At 34.1% G+C, this 17,668-nt stretch overlaps 1 long non-coding RNA gene and 2 pseudogenes across 1 annotated transcript; all 3 read left to right on the top strand.

Annotated features, from left to right (window-relative positions):
* Positions 1-5,133: 5,133 nt before the first annotated feature.
* On the top strand, positions 5,134-7,018 carry LOC149199982 (fibrillin protein 5 homolog; annotated as a pseudogene).
* Positions 7,019-8,607: 1,589 nt separating this feature from the next.
* LOC149199981 (uncharacterized) lies at positions 8,608-9,256 on the top strand. The gene is made up of 2 exons (XR_016253327.1): positions 8,608-8,801; positions 8,960-9,256. It is a non-coding gene; the product is annotated as an uncharacterized LOC149199981 (long non-coding RNA).
* A 353-nt stretch (positions 9,257-9,609) lies between these two features.
* On the top strand, positions 9,610-11,410 carry LOC149199980 (fibrillin protein 5 homolog; annotated as a pseudogene).
* Positions 11,411-17,668: the final 6,258 nt, after the last annotated feature.

Here is a 17,668-nt window from a genome sequence, read left to right as displayed (position 1 = left end):
TTCTACTCACAAGGTGAGTATAAAATAGACTAATTAGAAAATCATTACATGATCCAATGTTATAAGTGTCATATTAACTCCAATGTTAAACCCTCTTTTCATCAATGCTATAAGTGTCATATTAATTCCAATGTTAAACCTTCTTTTCATCAGGCACATATGATTCATTGTTGATTAGATTCTTTCTGTATTTTAGGGCTATTACATCTCTTCTCTAGTAAATTTTTATATTATGGAAGTTTCTTTTAATCTTATTGACTTTTACTTACTAAAATTATTGTGAAGTTGGTGCCATTTTACTGAGATACAAACCTTTTTTAGAGTGAAAAGAGAGTTGATCTCTCAAGTCTAGGTTTAATTAGTTTTATGATTTTTTAAATTTTAATAACATAGGATGTATTATAAAGTATGTGCTTTGATGCTTATTATGAATTGATGCTTATAGGCATGTTCTGGTCATTTAATTTATATGACTGTAGTTTATTTATTAATAGATAAACAAAAATACATAAAATAAAATAATATAAAAGATACATTTTTCATTTTTAGATTTTCCTTTTCATTCAAATTATAAGAATTTTTAAGATTAATTTTCTAGACTAAGCCAGATAGTTTTCCCCTGGGAAATATAACAATTTCAATTAATTGGACTTAGCCAAATTAAAATTGGTTGTCTAATTATTATGGGTTTTAGATTTTTTTAAGTGAAACATATTTTGTTCAAATTGTGATGTTTTTTTGTTTAAAATGTAATTTTTCTACATATATGGATTTAAAACCCTAAAAAAGTTGGTTGTGATTATTATGGGTTTTATATTTTTTTTAAGTGAAACAATTTTCATTTAAATTGTAACGTTTTGTTGTTTAAAATGCATTTTTTTTTGCATATATAGATTTAACACCCTAAAAGACCTTTAAAACACTCAAGTGATGGAGAGAAAATGAATCAAACATATAATTCTAATAAATCCCTACCAATTTTGAACAACAAATAGAATATAACATTTACTTTTATTCTTAATAATTTTCATATTTTTATTGTTGTAATAAACATTTAATGTAATAATATGGAAAAATATGTATAAACAAATAAGATAAATAATTATATAAAAATAATTTTATTTAAATTATTAAAAAAATTTATATAGATAATAATTTCTATCTTTTACTTTTTATTTTATAAATACATTTATATAAAAATCTTTTTAAATTAAATTTCACCATTAAAATGATTTTTCTTTATATTTATTAAATATATATCTTCACCATTCTAAAAGAGTATCCATCAATCATAAATATTTGAAACTTTATATATCTTCACCCTTCTAAAAGTGGATCTATCAATCATAAATATATGAAACTATAATATCAAGGAGATTATCACATGACCAAAAAAACAAACAAATAAATAAATTATATCAAGATTATCACATCTAACAAAATACATTTTCATATCTACCACCAAAAAGGTCATTATTCCATCAAACCATACACGTAATTGTTTGTCATTTCTGAGGCTGAATAAACCAATAAACACATCTATTATTGAAGCTGCTTTTATAGATGTCTTGATTCTTTCTATTCGTCATTTCAAGGGAATTTTCACGTCTAACCAAAAATGATTTGCACATCTACCACCTGGTTGAATTATTCTACCAAACCATACACGTAATTGTTTGTCATTCTAAGGCATGAATAAACTAATAAACACATCTATTATTGAAACCACATTTATAGATGTGTTGATTTTATCTATTCATCATTTCAAGGGAATTTTCCTTACGTCTTTGAAGATAATTTCATTTTTTAATAGTTTATTAAGGTATTTTCTAATTATTATAATTTTAGGCATTTTAGTTAAAATTTAGTGAAAAAATTGGCCAAATTATATTTTTTATTTTTAAAATCGGTTTGACTCTTTATAGATTTAATGCCTTGAAAAATCTTGAAAATCTTTTTGGTCACTTGGATTGTGAAGAGATCACAACTCAAACTTGTGAATCTAATAGATCCTTGCAAGATTCTGAGCTAGTCAAACTGGAAATATGCCAAAAAAAACTTCCAAAACATATAGCAGATATACTACAGGGTTTATTAATATGGAATAGAATCTTGGGAGGTAGCAAGACCGGGAGGGGTTATTCTTAAGCATGATGGAAAAATTGAAATTGAGTATAGTTAGACACTAGGAAATTGTGCAAATAAAGTGCCAGAGGAATATGGATTACTGCAAAAGCTCTTTCTAGCTAGAGAAGCAGATAACAAATATTTGGTGGTTTTGGGATATTTGCAACTAGCTATCCATCACCATTTCCATGGATCTTTGCCTGGATTGCAAGCTACAAATCATTATTGATCGAATTATGAATCTGAAACTAGCCTTCTATACTATTATCTTCTTTCATGATTTGAGAATGAATAATTTTCTTATAGATGGTCTTGATAATAAAGGTATAAACTTGGATACATAAGTCTTAATGAGAAATGATATTCTTTCTCTCACAATTATTCCTTTACAATGACTTTGATATTTAGTGTAAATTTTGTCTATATCTACAGGTCTTTTGGAGAATCTACACCTCCAAAGACCATGTGTCGTTTAAGAGAGTAAAATGACTAATAGATATTGAGCATAAAGATTATTATGAGATTATAGGCATAGTTGAACTCAAAGGATTTTCATTGTACTCACATTTTTCTATATCTACACATCCAAAGACCATGTGTCATTTAAGAGAGTAAAATGACTAATATATATTGAGCATAAAATATTATTATGAGATTATAGGCATAACTGAACTCAAAGGATTTTAATCATGCTCACATTTGTACACGCTGTAATCCCAATACAAGTTTTCATTTAATACAATATTCTCATTACAATTAAAATAAAAAATAAATAATAAAATATTCACCTAATAAAATTTATTACTAATTAAAAAAAAAATTATCCTTCAAATCATTTTTCAAAGATTATTGGGATTTTCAAGGATTATTGGTATTCTCAAGGCTATCTTGACACAAGTGCACAATTTATTCTTAACTCTCTTTTATTAGTCCCTACCTCTTGGGGGCTGCAGGGACTATTGTAATCGTTTTTGTTTATTTTCAGTATTAGTCACAAAAACCAAGGTAGAAATAAAGTTAATTATTAGTCACAGAAACCAAGGTAGAAATAAAGTTAATTAGCTTAAAGTTTTAAAAGTTATATTCTATAAAGAATTTTTTATATCTAATAAGAAATTTCCAACTGCTATTCCAGCCATTCATGAATTTAGAGATCTTATTTGGCCTCATATCGAGGCAAGATCTAAGAAAACTTAGGATAAGTTTCACTTCATTAGTAAAGTTTTTGTTTCCACTGATTAATGCTAACATTAATAGGTAAACATTTTATGATTGGTCCCCCTAGGGTAATTTTTTTTCCCTTAAATATAATTTTTAATTATTTCTTTTTAACTAACTATTATCATGAATTATTTTTAATTACTAATTTAACATAACATTTTAATTATTTATTAATATTTTTTAACTAACTATTATCATAAAATTATTTTTATTTATTTTATTTTGAGGGATTGGTCCCCCTATGGTAACTTTTTTCCCTTAAATTATTAAAAATGGTTTTGATCCTGGTACCTAGTCAAAAGTAGTTGTTGGTCTTTTTAGCCATTGGAGGCTCTGCTCCGTCTATTTAACTTGCTAAGTTGGATCTGTTTCTCCAACTTGTCCTGACGATGAACCACACTGGTTGGTTCGAAACGCGTTGACAAATGATGTTTCATGTGATCTTCGCCGAAAAATCTTTTGTAAACTAGATAAACATTTTATGCTAAAAATTACATGAACATGAACATATATTCATATTTTCTAAATGCAGACACTACTGACACTAACCTCATGTTTAAACATACACATGGATCACCATTTGTTCATTGTTCCTACTTACACCTTCCTAGCATGCTTCCACTGTTGTTGACCACTGCTTCTGGGTGAGTAATGACTGAAAGTTGCTATATTGGTGTTGTTTCATTTCACTTCAGCAAGTCGATTCTGGTCAAGGAAATCTCTTAACCAACAACATCAGTCTTGTCTGAATAACGATGATCATGGACTAAGTTGTTGAATCTAACACTGATATGTAATCTAGGTTGTTGGAACCTTACTAGAGACATTGGAAGCTTACCAAAGTCATTGTAGCTAATGTTGAAGAGAAACGATTTGATTCAGATGCTCCAGAGGGATTTCTTCTGATTCTTGAAGTGTCCTATAGAGCCCAGAAGAGAGGTCTCAATTATCACTAGATCCATGGTAGCAAGGCCCCCAAATATTTCATCACCATGTCTAGACTCTTGAGGGATACTCTAGGTTGGATGGCTCACTTCCATAACATTGTAGTAATCTCATGTACTAATTTTCCCTACCTTTGCCCAAAGTAATTCTATAAAATTAGTTGATGTTCCTCAACCCTTATTTAAGGTTAATGATTACTCGTTTACCTCCCACTTAAGGCATAGATCATATGTTGTCTCATCAAATATTTAGACTTAAGCAAGTTTCAAAGATATAGAGAGCAAGCGTCAAGGTTAATTTTAGGGGCGAATAATAGCCCAAAGGTGAAATTTAAGGCTTTTTATATTTTAATGGGGCGAATTTTTAATTAAAATAATAATTTTTTTTTAATATAATTAGCCCATATTTTATTTAAAAATTAATTTATTTTTTCATTTTAGCCCAGGGCGGATAAACTAACCGAATCGAATTTGATCAAAATCGCCCCATTTTGATATTTGCGGAATCGTATTTGATCAAAATCGCCCCATTTTGATATTTGCTCCTGGTTTGGGAGAGCAAAATCCCCATTTTTGATTTACAGTTTGGGTTTTCTGGTTTGGGAGTGGTTTGTGAGGGTCGATTTGGTCCCGGGAGTGGTTTGTGAGGGTCGATTTGGTCCTGGGATGTTAGATTTGTTAACAAATGGAGGGCGGCTCCCTGTTTTGACGGATTCAGCCCGCTGTTTTGGTGTATATGGATCCCTGTATAAAAATGGTTTTGAAATAGGTTTTTTCATCCTAGTTCACAAATCTTCTGAAAGTAAATTGCTGATTGCCCGTTTGGGTTTTGTGAATGTCAATGCAAGGCCTGAACAGGGGTGTTTTCGGCATTCCAGTGGCTAAAAGGACCGAAATAGAGAAGCTTCTAATGCTTCTTGAAGAACAAAACCCTGTACACAATCCTACTGAAAATCTCCAAATGGTAAATGCGTTTGTATTTCAATGTGAATCTGGGTTCCGAAACTAAGTGGATCTAGTCCAATGGTTGGTGGCATTTACAAAAGAAATTAGCGCTATTATTCCATTTCAAGATTTGGGATCCCATGTTCTAATTAGATTTGGGCATGGATAGGATACCATGGATGCCCTAATGTGAAGTTTCTACCAGGTCGAAGGCCAGTGGAAGCTTCTATATAGTACAATAACAATCCTGGGCTCTAAACGGACAAAGCTAGGTCTCCGGGACTTTATTGCTCTGGGGGAGTTTGTGCAGACTATCAATACAAAAGAGGTGGCTCTGCTATCCAGTTTGTCATTCATTCATGAATTGCTTGTCTTTTATTCTAAATTCAAAATCATATCAGAAAAGCTTGGGTGTTCATGGCTTTGATTTCTGTAGGGACCCATATGGGTTTTGAAATCTTAATCCTCTGAATGTAGGGAAAAGCAGTAAACACCATTGGCTTCAGTGTTGCCGGCTTGGGCATGCTCACATGAGAGCTAACTATTGAGGCTTCCTTCAAGATTGCAAGCCCTAAGGTTCCAAACCCTAACCCTTACTAATTGTAATATGGATTAGTCTACATTCTTGAATAGAATCAAAATGTGCACATTGAGGTCTTCCAATTAATGTTGAGAAACTGATTTTATAATGGATTAGTCCATGTTCTTGAATAAGTCAAAATGTTCACTCTGATATATTCCAAACGATTGGGAGAAACTGAGTATGATATGGAATAGTCCATGTTCTTGAATAGAATCAAAATTTACACTTTGATATCTATTGAGCCATTGTGGAAAACTTATTACAATATGCATTAGTTTATGTTCTTGAATAGAATCAAAAGGTGTGCTCTGATATTTCCGAAATCATAGGGAAAACTCAGGTGCCTAATGAACATGGAATTAAGGTTGAGGGCTGAATTTCACCAGCTCAAGATCAAATTCAATTTGCTGTTTCATTTCTTTTCCTATTCCTTGATTTGATTCATTCAAAATTTATAGTCAACATTGTTCAGTTTCTCAATCTTGCATAAGTATTTAAACTAATCCTGCCCTTCTTTCCAACCAGCGCGTTGACATCCAGTTTGAAAGATCAGCCATTGCCCCTGAAACGGTAGGCTACTTTGTTTCAGAAATACAGGTTGTTAACAAGATTTGGCATGGAATTTTCGGTTGTGAGGTTGCAAATGTCTTTGTTGTTTGTGATTTGCAGTTACTAAATTTGTTCCGAAAGAACTATGATATACTTCTCAGCATTTTCAATCCCCAAGGCTGGTTGGAAATAACGTATCCTTGACCATATGTTTCCTAGGATAATTAGAGGACTTCTTTCTCTTTCTCTGTGAAAATATTGAATTGGCTGCAGTTTGATTTTAATTTTGAAAGTGTGCAATAGTTAAAAGTGATTTTGGTCACATGAATGATGGTCCTTAATGTGGGGAAAGATATGTTGACAATATTACTAGGATTGGTAGGGATGACAAAGGTAATGTCTTTCTCCTTGAACGAGTGGCAGGAGAAAAGATATCTGGGTAAGGTTTGCAAGTTCTTAGCTGTCAAAAAAAATGATGCAGAGAAATGTAATTTATGAGAGCTTGGTTGGCTGACTGCATCAAGCTCAGAGAATATCATTGTCAAAAAAGATATTCCTAGGCTGATGACTCTTAGAGATTATTTAGTTAAATTGTACAATGTGTTCTATAATTGATTTAAAGGGCCACAATAATATATTTTGTTCTTTAATTCTATAGCAATCATTTGAATAGACTGAAAAAGTAAATACAGTTACCTGGTTTCAGTGGACTTGAAGTCAGGTAAATAACCTGCACGAAATTTCCACTTCAGGGCTTCTCAAAATGCTGTGATGGTTGTCACCCTGCTCTGAATCTATGATCGCAATTATTCTATCATCAAACTCGCATCATCAGATTGGATAATTGAAAGGTGGCAACCATCACAGATTGCATTTTGTTGGCAACAAAGCTTGAGGTTTGGCAGTCTCAGACTTCAGGTTTTGAAATAGGTTTTTTCATCCTAGTTCACAAATCTTCTGAAAGTAAATTGATGATTGCCCGTTTGGGTTTTGTGAATGTCAATGCAAGGCCTGAACAGGGGTGTTTTCGGCGTTCCAGTGGCTAAAAGGACCGAAATAGAGAAGCTTCTAATGATGCTTGAAGAACAAAACCCTGTACACAATCCTACTGAAAATCTCCAAATGGTAAATGCGTTTGTATTTCAGTGTGAATCTGGGTTCCGAAACTAAGTGGATCTAGTCCAATGGTTTGTGGCATTTACAAAAGAAATTAGCGCTATTATTCCATTTCAAGATTTGGGATCCCATGTTCTAATTAGATTTGGGCATGGATAGGATACCATGGATGCCCTAATGTGAAGTTTCTACCAGGTCGAAGGCCAGTGGAAGCTTCTATACAGTACAATAACAATCCTGGGCTCTAAACGGACAAAGCTAGGTCTCCGGGACTTTATTGCTCTGGGGGAGTTTGTGCAGACTATCAATACAAAAGAGGTGGCTCTGCTATCCAGTTTGTCATTCATTCATGAATTGCTTGTCTTTTATTCTAAATTCAAAATCATATCAGAAAAGCTTGGGTGTTCATGGCTTTGATTTCTGTAGGGACCCATATGGGTTTTGAAATCTTAATCCTCTGAATGTAGGGAAAAGCAGTAAACACCATTGGCTTCAGTGTTGCCGGCTTGGGCATGCTCACAGGAGAGCTAACTATTGAGGCTTCCTTCAAGATTGCAAGCCCTAAGGTTCCAAACCCTAACCCTTACTGATTGTAATATGGATTAGTCTACATTCTTGAATAGAATCAAAATGCGCACATTGAGGTCTTCCAATTAATGTTGAGAAACTGATTTTATAATGGATTAGTCCATGTTCTTGAATAAGTCAAAATGTTCACTCTGATATATTCCAAACTATTGGGAGAAACTGAGTATGATATGGAATAGTCCATGTTCTTGAATAGAATCAAAATTTACACTTTGATATCTATTGAGCCATTGTGGAAAACTTATTACAATATGCATTAGTTTATGTTCTTGAATAGAATCAAAAGGTGTGCTCTGATATTTCCGAAATCATAGGGAAAACTCAGGTGCCTAATGAACATGGAATTAAGGTTGAGGGCTGAATTTCACCAGCTCAAGATCAAATTCAATTTGCTGTTTCATTTCTTTTCCTATTCCTTGATTTGATTCATTCAAAATTTATAGTCAACATTGTTCAGTTTCTCAATCTTGCATAAGTATTTAAACTAATCCTGCCCTTCTTTCCAACCAGCGCGTTGACATCCAATTTGAAAGATCAGCCATTGCCCCTGAAACGGTAGGCTACTTTGTTTCAGAAATACAGGTTGTTAACAAGATTTGGCATGGAATTTTCGGTTGTGAGGTTGCAAATGTCTTTGCTGTTTGTGATTTGCAGTTACTAAATTTGTTCCGAAAGAACTATGATATACTTCTCAGCATTTTCAATCCCCAAGGCTGGTTGGAAATAACGTATCCTTGACCATATGTTTCCTAGGATAATTAGAGGACTTCTTTCTCTTTCTCTGTGAAAATATTGAATTGGCTGCAGTTTGATTTTAATTTTGAAAGTGTGCAATAGTTAAAAGTGATTTTGGTCACATGAATGATGGTCCTTAATGTGGGGAAAGATATGTTGACAATATTACTAGGATTGGTAGGGATGACAAAGGTAATGTCTTTCTCCTTGAACGAGTGGCAGGAGAAAAGATATCTGGGTAAGGTTTGCAAGTTCTTAGCTGTAAAAAAAAATGATGCAGAGAAATGTAATTTATGAGAGCTTGGTTGGCTGACTGCATCAAGCTCAGAGAATATCATTGTCAAAAAAGATATTCCTAGGCTGATGACTCTTAGAGATTATTTAGTTAAATTGTACAATGTGTTCTATAATTGATTTAAAGGGCCACAATAATATATTTTGTTCTTTAATTCTATAGCAATCATTTGAACAGACTGAAAAAGTAAATACAGTTACCTGGTTTCAGTGGACTTGAAGTCAGGTAAATAACCTGCACGAAATTTCCACTTCAGGGCTTCTCAAAATGCTGTGATGGTTGTCACCCTGCTCTTAATCTATGATCGCAATTATTCTATCATCAAACTCGCATCATCAGATTGTATAATTGAAAGGTGGCAACCATCACAGATTGCATTTTGTTGGCAACAAAGCTTGAGGTTTGGCAGTCTCAGACTTCAGGTTTTGAAATAGGTTTTTTCATCCTAGTTCACAAATCTTCTGAAAGTAAATTACTGATTGCCCGTTTGGGTTTTGTGAATGTCAATGCAAGGCCTGAACAGGGGTGTTTTCGGCGTTCCAGTGGCTAAAAGGACTGAAATAGAGAAGCTTCTAATGCTGCTTGAAGAACAAAACCCTGTACACAATCCTACTGAAAATCTCCAAATGGTAAATGCGTTTGTATTTCAGTGTGAATCTGGGTTCCGAAACTAAGTGGATCTAGTCCAATGGTTGGTGGCATTTACAAAAGAAATTAGCGCTATTATTCCATTTCAAGATTTGGGATCCCATGTTCTAATTAGATTTGGGCATGGATAGGATACCATGGATGCCCTAATGTGAAGTTTCTACCAGGTCGAAGGCTAGTGGAAGCTTCTATACAGTACAATAACAATCCTGGGCTCTAAACGGACAAAGCTAGGTCTCCCGGACTTTATTGCTCTGGGGGAGTTTGTGCAGACTATCAATACAAAAGAGGTGGCTATGCTATCCAGTTTGTCATTCATTCATGAATTGCTTGTCTTTTATTCTAAATTCAAAATCATATCAGAAAAGCTTGGGTGTTCATGGCTTTGATTTCTGTAGGGACCCATATGGGTTTTGAAATCTTAATCCTCTGAATGTAGGGAAAAGCAGCAAACACCATTGGCTTCAGTGTTGCCGGCTTGGGCATGCTCACAGGAGAGCTAACTATTGAGGCTTCCTTCAAGATTGCAAGCCCTAAGGTTCCAAACCCTAACCCTTACTGATTGTAATATGGATTAGTCTACATTCTTGAATAGAATCAAAATGTGCACATTGAGGTCTTCCAATTAATGTTGAGAAACTGATTTTATAATGGATTAGTCCATGTTCTTGAATAAGTCAAAATGTTCACTCTGATATATTCCAAACTATTGGGAGAAACTGAGTATGATATGGAATAGTCCATGTTCTTGAATAGAATCAAAATTTACACTTTGATATCTATTGAGCCATTGTGGAAAACTTATTACAATATGCATTAGTTTATGTTCTTGAATAGAATCAAAAGGTGTGCTCTGATATTTCCGAAATCATAGGGAAAACTCAGGTGCCTAATGAACATGGAATTAAGGTTGAGGGCTGAATTTCACCAGCTCAAGATCAAATTCAATTTGCTGTTTCATTTCTTTTCCTATTCCTTGATTTGATTCATTCAAAATTTATAGTCAACATTGTTCAGTTTCTCAATCTTGCATAAGTATTTAAACTAATCCTGCCCTTCTTTCCAACCAGCGCGTTGACATCCAGTTTGAAAGATCAGCCATTGCCCCTGAAACGGTAGGCTACTTTGTTTCAGAAATACAGGTTGTTAACAAGATTTGGCATGAAATTTTCGGTTGTGAGGTTGCAAATGTCTTTGCTGTTTGTGATTTGCAGTTACTAAATTTGTTCCGAAAGAACTATGATATACTTCTCAGCATTTTCAATCCCCAAGGCTGGTTGGAAATAATGTATCCTTGACCATATGTTTCCTAGGATAATTAGAGGACTTCTTTCTCTTTCTCTGTGAAAATATTGAATTGGCTGCAGTTTGATTTTAATTTTGAAAGTGTGCAATAGTTAAAAGTGATTTTGGTCACATGAATGATGGTCCTTAATGTGGGGAAAGATATGTTGACAATATTACTAGGATTGGTAGGGATGACAAAGGTAATGTCTTTCTCCTTGAACGAGTGGCAGGAGAAAAGATATCTGGGTAAGGTTTGCAAGTTCTTAGCTGTCAAAAAAAATGATGCAGAGAAATGTAATTTATGAGAGCTTGGTTGGCTGACTGCATCAAGCTCAGAGAATATCATTGTCAAAAAAGATATTCCTAGGCTGATGACTCTTAGTGATTATTTAGTTAAATTGTACAATGTGTTCTATAATTGATTTAAAGGGCCACAATAATATATTTTGTTCTTTAATTCTATAGCAATCATTTGAATAGACTGAAAAAGTAAATACAGTTACCTGGTTTCAGTGGACTTGAAGTCAGGTAAATAACCTGCACGAAATTTCCACTTCAGGGCTTCTCAAAATGCTGTGATGGTTGTCACCCTGCTCTGAATCTATGATCGCAATTATTCTATCATCAAACTCGCATCATCAGATTGGATAATTGAAAGGTGGAACAAGTGAACATGTGGCCAAGTTGTAAAATATAAAATTCAAGTAAAGCGCCCTTACTAGCACTCAACTGTGTAAAGCGCCTTTTCCAATTTTTCCTGAGTCACTGCCATGTTAACTCTGTCCATTGAAGGAATGCATGCAGAAGTTTTTATATCCTTTGTTTTATGTTAAAGTGTTTGGATCAAACGGTAAACATGCAGGTATCCTCCTTTTTTTGTTAAGGGCTTTGTAGTCCCTCATACCCTAGTCTACCCAGATTGTGGAACATGTAGTTTAACTTTTTAAGGGGTTAATTACTCTGCCTAGTGAGGCATTTTGTTGGCAACAAAGCTTGAGCTTTGGCAGTCTCAGACTTCAGTCATACATTTTAATAGAAAAATAGAGAGGCAGCATAATGTTTCAACATTAATAGAAGTCTAGTTTCCAATGAAAAGTGTTGAACAAAGAAAGCATTAAACATTCATAGCACAATTTGTCGAATATGAACTTGCCAACTTAACAAAGATTCAAATAGGTGAGATGAGATGATGAAGAGATATTCTAAAAATGTACATACACTGGCCTCACAAAGAAAGTAGGAGAGAGAATAGGAGAATTATATTAAGATTTTCAGAATGAATGTACAGAAGATTCGATGCCTAAATCTATGTGCCATCCTCTTACATATTGAAGAATCAATTATGATTGAACTACATAAATAGTAATAGGTTAACAATAATATATGTATGACCAATAACATAAGAGATTATATATGAATGACTAGAATAAAACGCTGAAATAAACTAAATACAAACTGTCAATATCCAATTAACATAAAATGAATATCATGAGTAGAATTTTTTTTATACGGATAGAGAGAAATGCTATCCTCTTCAAGTAACAAGTAGCCCCTATTTTATCCTAAGATAACAGCTAGAATTCAAATCATTCAACTCTTGGGAAGAACACCATTTCCAAGGTCCTCCAAACTTGTAAGCAGCGGCCTACAGTTCAACTCTTCATTTAGTTGAACAACACTGTTGGTGGACCATCCTTAGCATTAACCATTTTCTTACAGTGAGCTACTTGGTTCTTGATATTCCTGACAAGTAGAGCTACCCTTACTAGCACTCAACTGTGTAAAGCGCCTTTTCCAATTTTTCCTGAATCACTGCCATGTTAACTCTGTCCATTGAAGGAATGCATGCAGAAGTTTTTATATCCTTTGTTTTATGTTAAAGTGTTTGGATCAAACAGTAAACATGCAGGTATCCTCCTTTTTTTGTTAAGGGATTTGTAGTCCCTCATACCCTAGTCTACCCAGATTGTGGAACATGTAGTTTAACTTTTTAAGGGGTTAATTACTCTGCCTAGTGAGGCATTTTGTTGGCAACAAAGCTTGAGCTTTGGCAGTCTCAGACTTCAGTCATACATTTTAATAGAAAAATAAAGAGGCAGCATAATGTTTCAACATTAATAGAAGTCTAGTTTCCAATGAAAAGTGTTGAACAAAGAAAGCATTAAACATTCATAGCACAATTTGTCGAATATGAACTTGCCAACTTAACAAAGATTCAAATAGGTGAGATGAGATGATGAAGAGATATTCTAAAAATGTACATACACTGGCCTCACAAAGAAAGTAGGAGAGAGAATAGGAGAATTATATTAAGATTTTCAGAATGAACGTACAGAAGATTCGATGCCTATATCTATGTGCCATCCTCTTACATATTGAAGAATCAATTATGATTGAACTACATAAATAGTAATAGGTTAACAATAATATATGTATGACCAATAACATAAGAGATTATATATGAATGACTAGAATAAAACGCTGAAATAAACTAAATACAAACTGTCAATATCCAATTAACATAAAATGAATATCATGAGTAGAATTTTTTTTATACAGATAGAGAGAAATGCTATCCTCTTCAAGTAACAAGTATCCCCTATTTTATCCTAAGATAACAGCTAGAATTCAAATCATTCAACTCTTGGGAAGAACACCATTTCCAAGGTCCTCCAAACTAGTAAGCAGCGGCCTACAGTTCAACTCTTCATTTAGTTGAACAACACTGTTGGTGGACCATCCTTAGCATAACCATTTTCTTACAGTGAGCTACTTGGTTCTTGATATTCCTGACAAGTAGAGCTACCCTTACTAGCACTCAACTGTGTAAAGCGCCTTTTCCAATTTTTCCTGAATCACTGCCATGTTAACTCTGTCCATTGAAGGAATGCATGCATAAGTTTTTATATCCTTTGTTTTATGTTAAAGTGTTTGGATCAAACAGTAAACATGCAGGTATCCTCCTTTTTTTGTTAAGGGCTTTGTAGTCCCTCATACCCTAGTCTACCCAGATTGTGGAACATGTAGTTTAACTTTTTAAGGGGTTAATTACTCTGCCTAGTGAGGCATTTTGTTGGCAACAAAGCTTGAGCTTTGGCAGTCTCAGACTTCAGTCATACATTTTAATAGAAAAATAGAGAGGCAGCATAATGTTTCAACATTAATAGAAGTCCCTATTTTATCCTCACTATCCTCTTCAAGTAACAAGTAGCCCCTATTTTATCCTAAGATAACAGCTAGAATTCAAATCATGTTTTGCTAGATTCAATACCCTAGATTTAGAAATAAATGACTAAATACTACAAGGAAATAGCATTACCCCATAAGCTTTTTCAGATGCAACAATATGCTCCTTTTGTGGTTCATTGTTGGCTCCTTCATCCACTATATCATGTTACATACAGGCACTCTTGCTAGCTCATGTTGAGATGGAAATATCTATTTTTCATGACAGTAAAACATTTAGATAATGGAAATAAAGAATATGTGCATTCAAGTTAAATCAGATTTATCTTGAATGGTTGGGAAGATTTGTTATTAACTTTAATAATTTAAGTCTTGTAAAACAAATTCAGAAGGAATAATTTAAGTCTTGTAAAGAAACAAACTTGAAGAAAAACAAAGAATATGAAGCCATATACAAGGAATATGAAGCCTGCGTGTTATGTTAATTTATGAGCAGTTTTATGCTCTGCAGTATAATCTGTGAGAAAATTGGCTACAATATTCAACAGACAGGACATTATGAGTTTCTCAATTCGTGCTATTATATGCTATGGATTTTCTAACCGATATCTTGAAAACGCGGTCTGCACTTGCCATCTATGCCTGAGTTTTGCAGCGGTTTGTTACTTTCAAGCCATGCCTAATGTCATATTGTTTGTTGCAACTTTAATGTAGACAGCTAACCAGGAAGGCATTGGGTCATTCATAGAGGATGCTTAGGCATGATTCCAGGCTTTTGAAAATAATTGTGATTTCCATCACTAGTCATAGCACTTGATAGAAAGTTGGGATATTCATGAGTGTGAATTTATGTTTGTGTGTTTACATACTTTCTTATGAATTAACTAATGCTCAGTAGCAGTAAACATTGGACAAGTATATTTGTATACTTCTGTTTTAAACTGAAACAAATCCAGGGCTAAAAGGAATGGATTGATTGCACTAGTCATCCTTCTATAACTTTCCAACATAGGCTGGAGTAAATAGATTGTAATTTGGGTAATTTTTCTAACTGCAAACAGGAACATACTTGTGTATTGGCAGGGAAGCTATGATGGCCATTATGTCAGGCCAGGTGATCGCACTCCCTTGATCGTGAGCACGATTGTGATCAAGATGGAAGACTTCATAGTCTAGATTGATTGTTTAGCAGTGATAGTTAGTGGGCTCATTCACAAAAGCTTCTATTTCACTAATCCTTTTTATAGAGTTGTCAGATTCAATTTCCAAAGGTTTTAAGTACACTATAGAGTTGAGTTCTGAGAGAGTTGTGATTCACAGTGTTAAGTATAGCAGCTATGACACTTGAATGAAGACAAGCATAATAGAGGTATCAGACTCTGTTATAAACTTACCTACATATTATAAGGGACTTGGTTGGTTTTTTTATAATTTTATAGACAAGTTCCATGTCGTGGAAATGTGAAAAAAATAGTGATATTGCCACCATGTGGTTCTTATCATATATGGTTTTATACTTCTTCAAAAAATTCTCTAAGAGTTCACAATGCTAAAATTCACTAGGACTTTACAAAGTTTTATTATTTAGTGAAAGACTTGCTAAGTTCTTACAAGATTTTATAATTGAGTAAAATATTCGCCATGCCTGGTGAGAGATTCGCCAGAAAATTATATATACATATTATATTATTGATAAAATCGCCTTCCATTTTTCCTATATACCATGGAGATTCGCCCAATTATTATATTTATAAATTTGGGGGGGGGTTCTTAAAATTTTCCCTGGCAAGCGTTGTTAGAGGGGGGATTCTGCGTATCGAACAGAGAGACAAAATAGATATATATATAACAGAATGAGATACTTACTCAACTCCGATGTATATATATGAATAGATATATCTAACAAAATGAGATAATAACTCAGCTCCTATGTGTGGATATGGATTTATGTATGGATCTTGATCATCTATACCTATACCAACTACTTTTTCATATTTCTCTATCAGTTGTTTTGCTTCACAAGCTTCAACGCTTCAAGAGAGGATAGTTGGATATCTTAAATTCATTGTCTTGATTGTTTGTGATACAAATACATCCCCTCCATGCCAAGGTCAAGAATGAGAAAAGTAGGTTTGCTTGGTTGTTATCCTAATAAGTAGCCTTTCTCCGCATTTTCATATAAAGACAAGGCTTTCACAGCCAACCTCGACAATTCAGATGAGACGAACTTGCATGAAGGGCTGGCTCTATTTATCATGGAAGAATATGGAGAGTTAGGCCTGGGGAATTAGAATATGTGTTTTATTTATGACTATAATATTATGTTGCTTCCTTTTTTGGTCTATGCTTTAGTAGGTTAATATGTGCTTATAAAATTGCTACACTTTAAATGGGGCAAAGGCATAATATGGTCCCTGCTCCATTCACTTTGATACGATGGTCTATACCCTTAGTTTTGTTACAGATGGAATTGGGTTGCACTCTTTACAATCCCTATATTGATCACTACCATCTTCACCATGATCATTAGGTTCTAGATCTCTCTAATGAAGCTGAAAATCGAAATATGGTTCATCAACTGAAACAACTGGTGCTAGTGGTACTTTGTGCCATGTTTCTCATACATGGTGATTTATCCTTAGTCTCATGACTATTTATACACTATTTATTTTCATTTTCATATAAGAATAGAGTGCGCCATTAAATACTAAACCCCACAACATCCTTTGTTTGAACCTGACAGCTTCCTTTGTATGCACCATGCTTCATAGACACAATAAGTTACACACCATGCTTCCGCAACAAGGTGAGTTCTCTTTAGTCTCATGGATATTTATGAACCAATTATTTTCATAGTAGAACAAATTGGGCCATTGAACACTGGGTAGATTTAGCCAGTACATATGGATACCAATACTACCAGAAAAACATATAACTACCCCATATAATCATATTTGCATGCCACAACTTCATGTTGCTTCATCCACATATTTCATGGCATGTTATGGAAAATAGAATGGTGAGGCAAGTGGACTCATGGCATGTTGTGGAAAATAGAGTGGTGAGGCAAGTGGATCCATGAGGGGCCCACATGGCCTAGAGGTCATAGTTTAAATATTTGGTTCAAAATTATTTCAAAAATCACTTTGCTAGGGTTTGTTTTAGGGTCTTGTAATAGTATAATGTTTTAATGTTTGCATGGACTGCACGTGTGTTACCATGAGAGAAAAGGAGATGGAAATATATATTGGCTTGTATGGGCCTATCCCAGGTTCAGAGGTGATTTAGCTAAGCAAATCCTGGTACTACTGGCCCTTTTGGCAATAGTCCATGGAGTGCGGACTGAGGTCTCACCCGAAGTAGTATGGGAGGGTGCTAGAACCAGGTTTCCGCACCTTGGGGATGTCTGATGGGTTTCTGGAGGTTCATAGTCTAACTCGTCGC

The sequence above is a fragment of the Pinus tabuliformis genome, chromosome 2_1 (genome assembly GCF_031772625.1).
Source record: "Pinus tabuliformis cultivar Carrire ecotype Pingquan chromosome 2_1, CPIR1, whole genome shotgun sequence".
Classification (NCBI taxonomy): domain Eukaryota; kingdom Viridiplantae; phylum Streptophyta; class Pinopsida; order Pinales; family Pinaceae; genus Pinus; species Pinus tabuliformis.
This window is presented reverse-complemented; position numbering and strand designations above follow the sequence as displayed.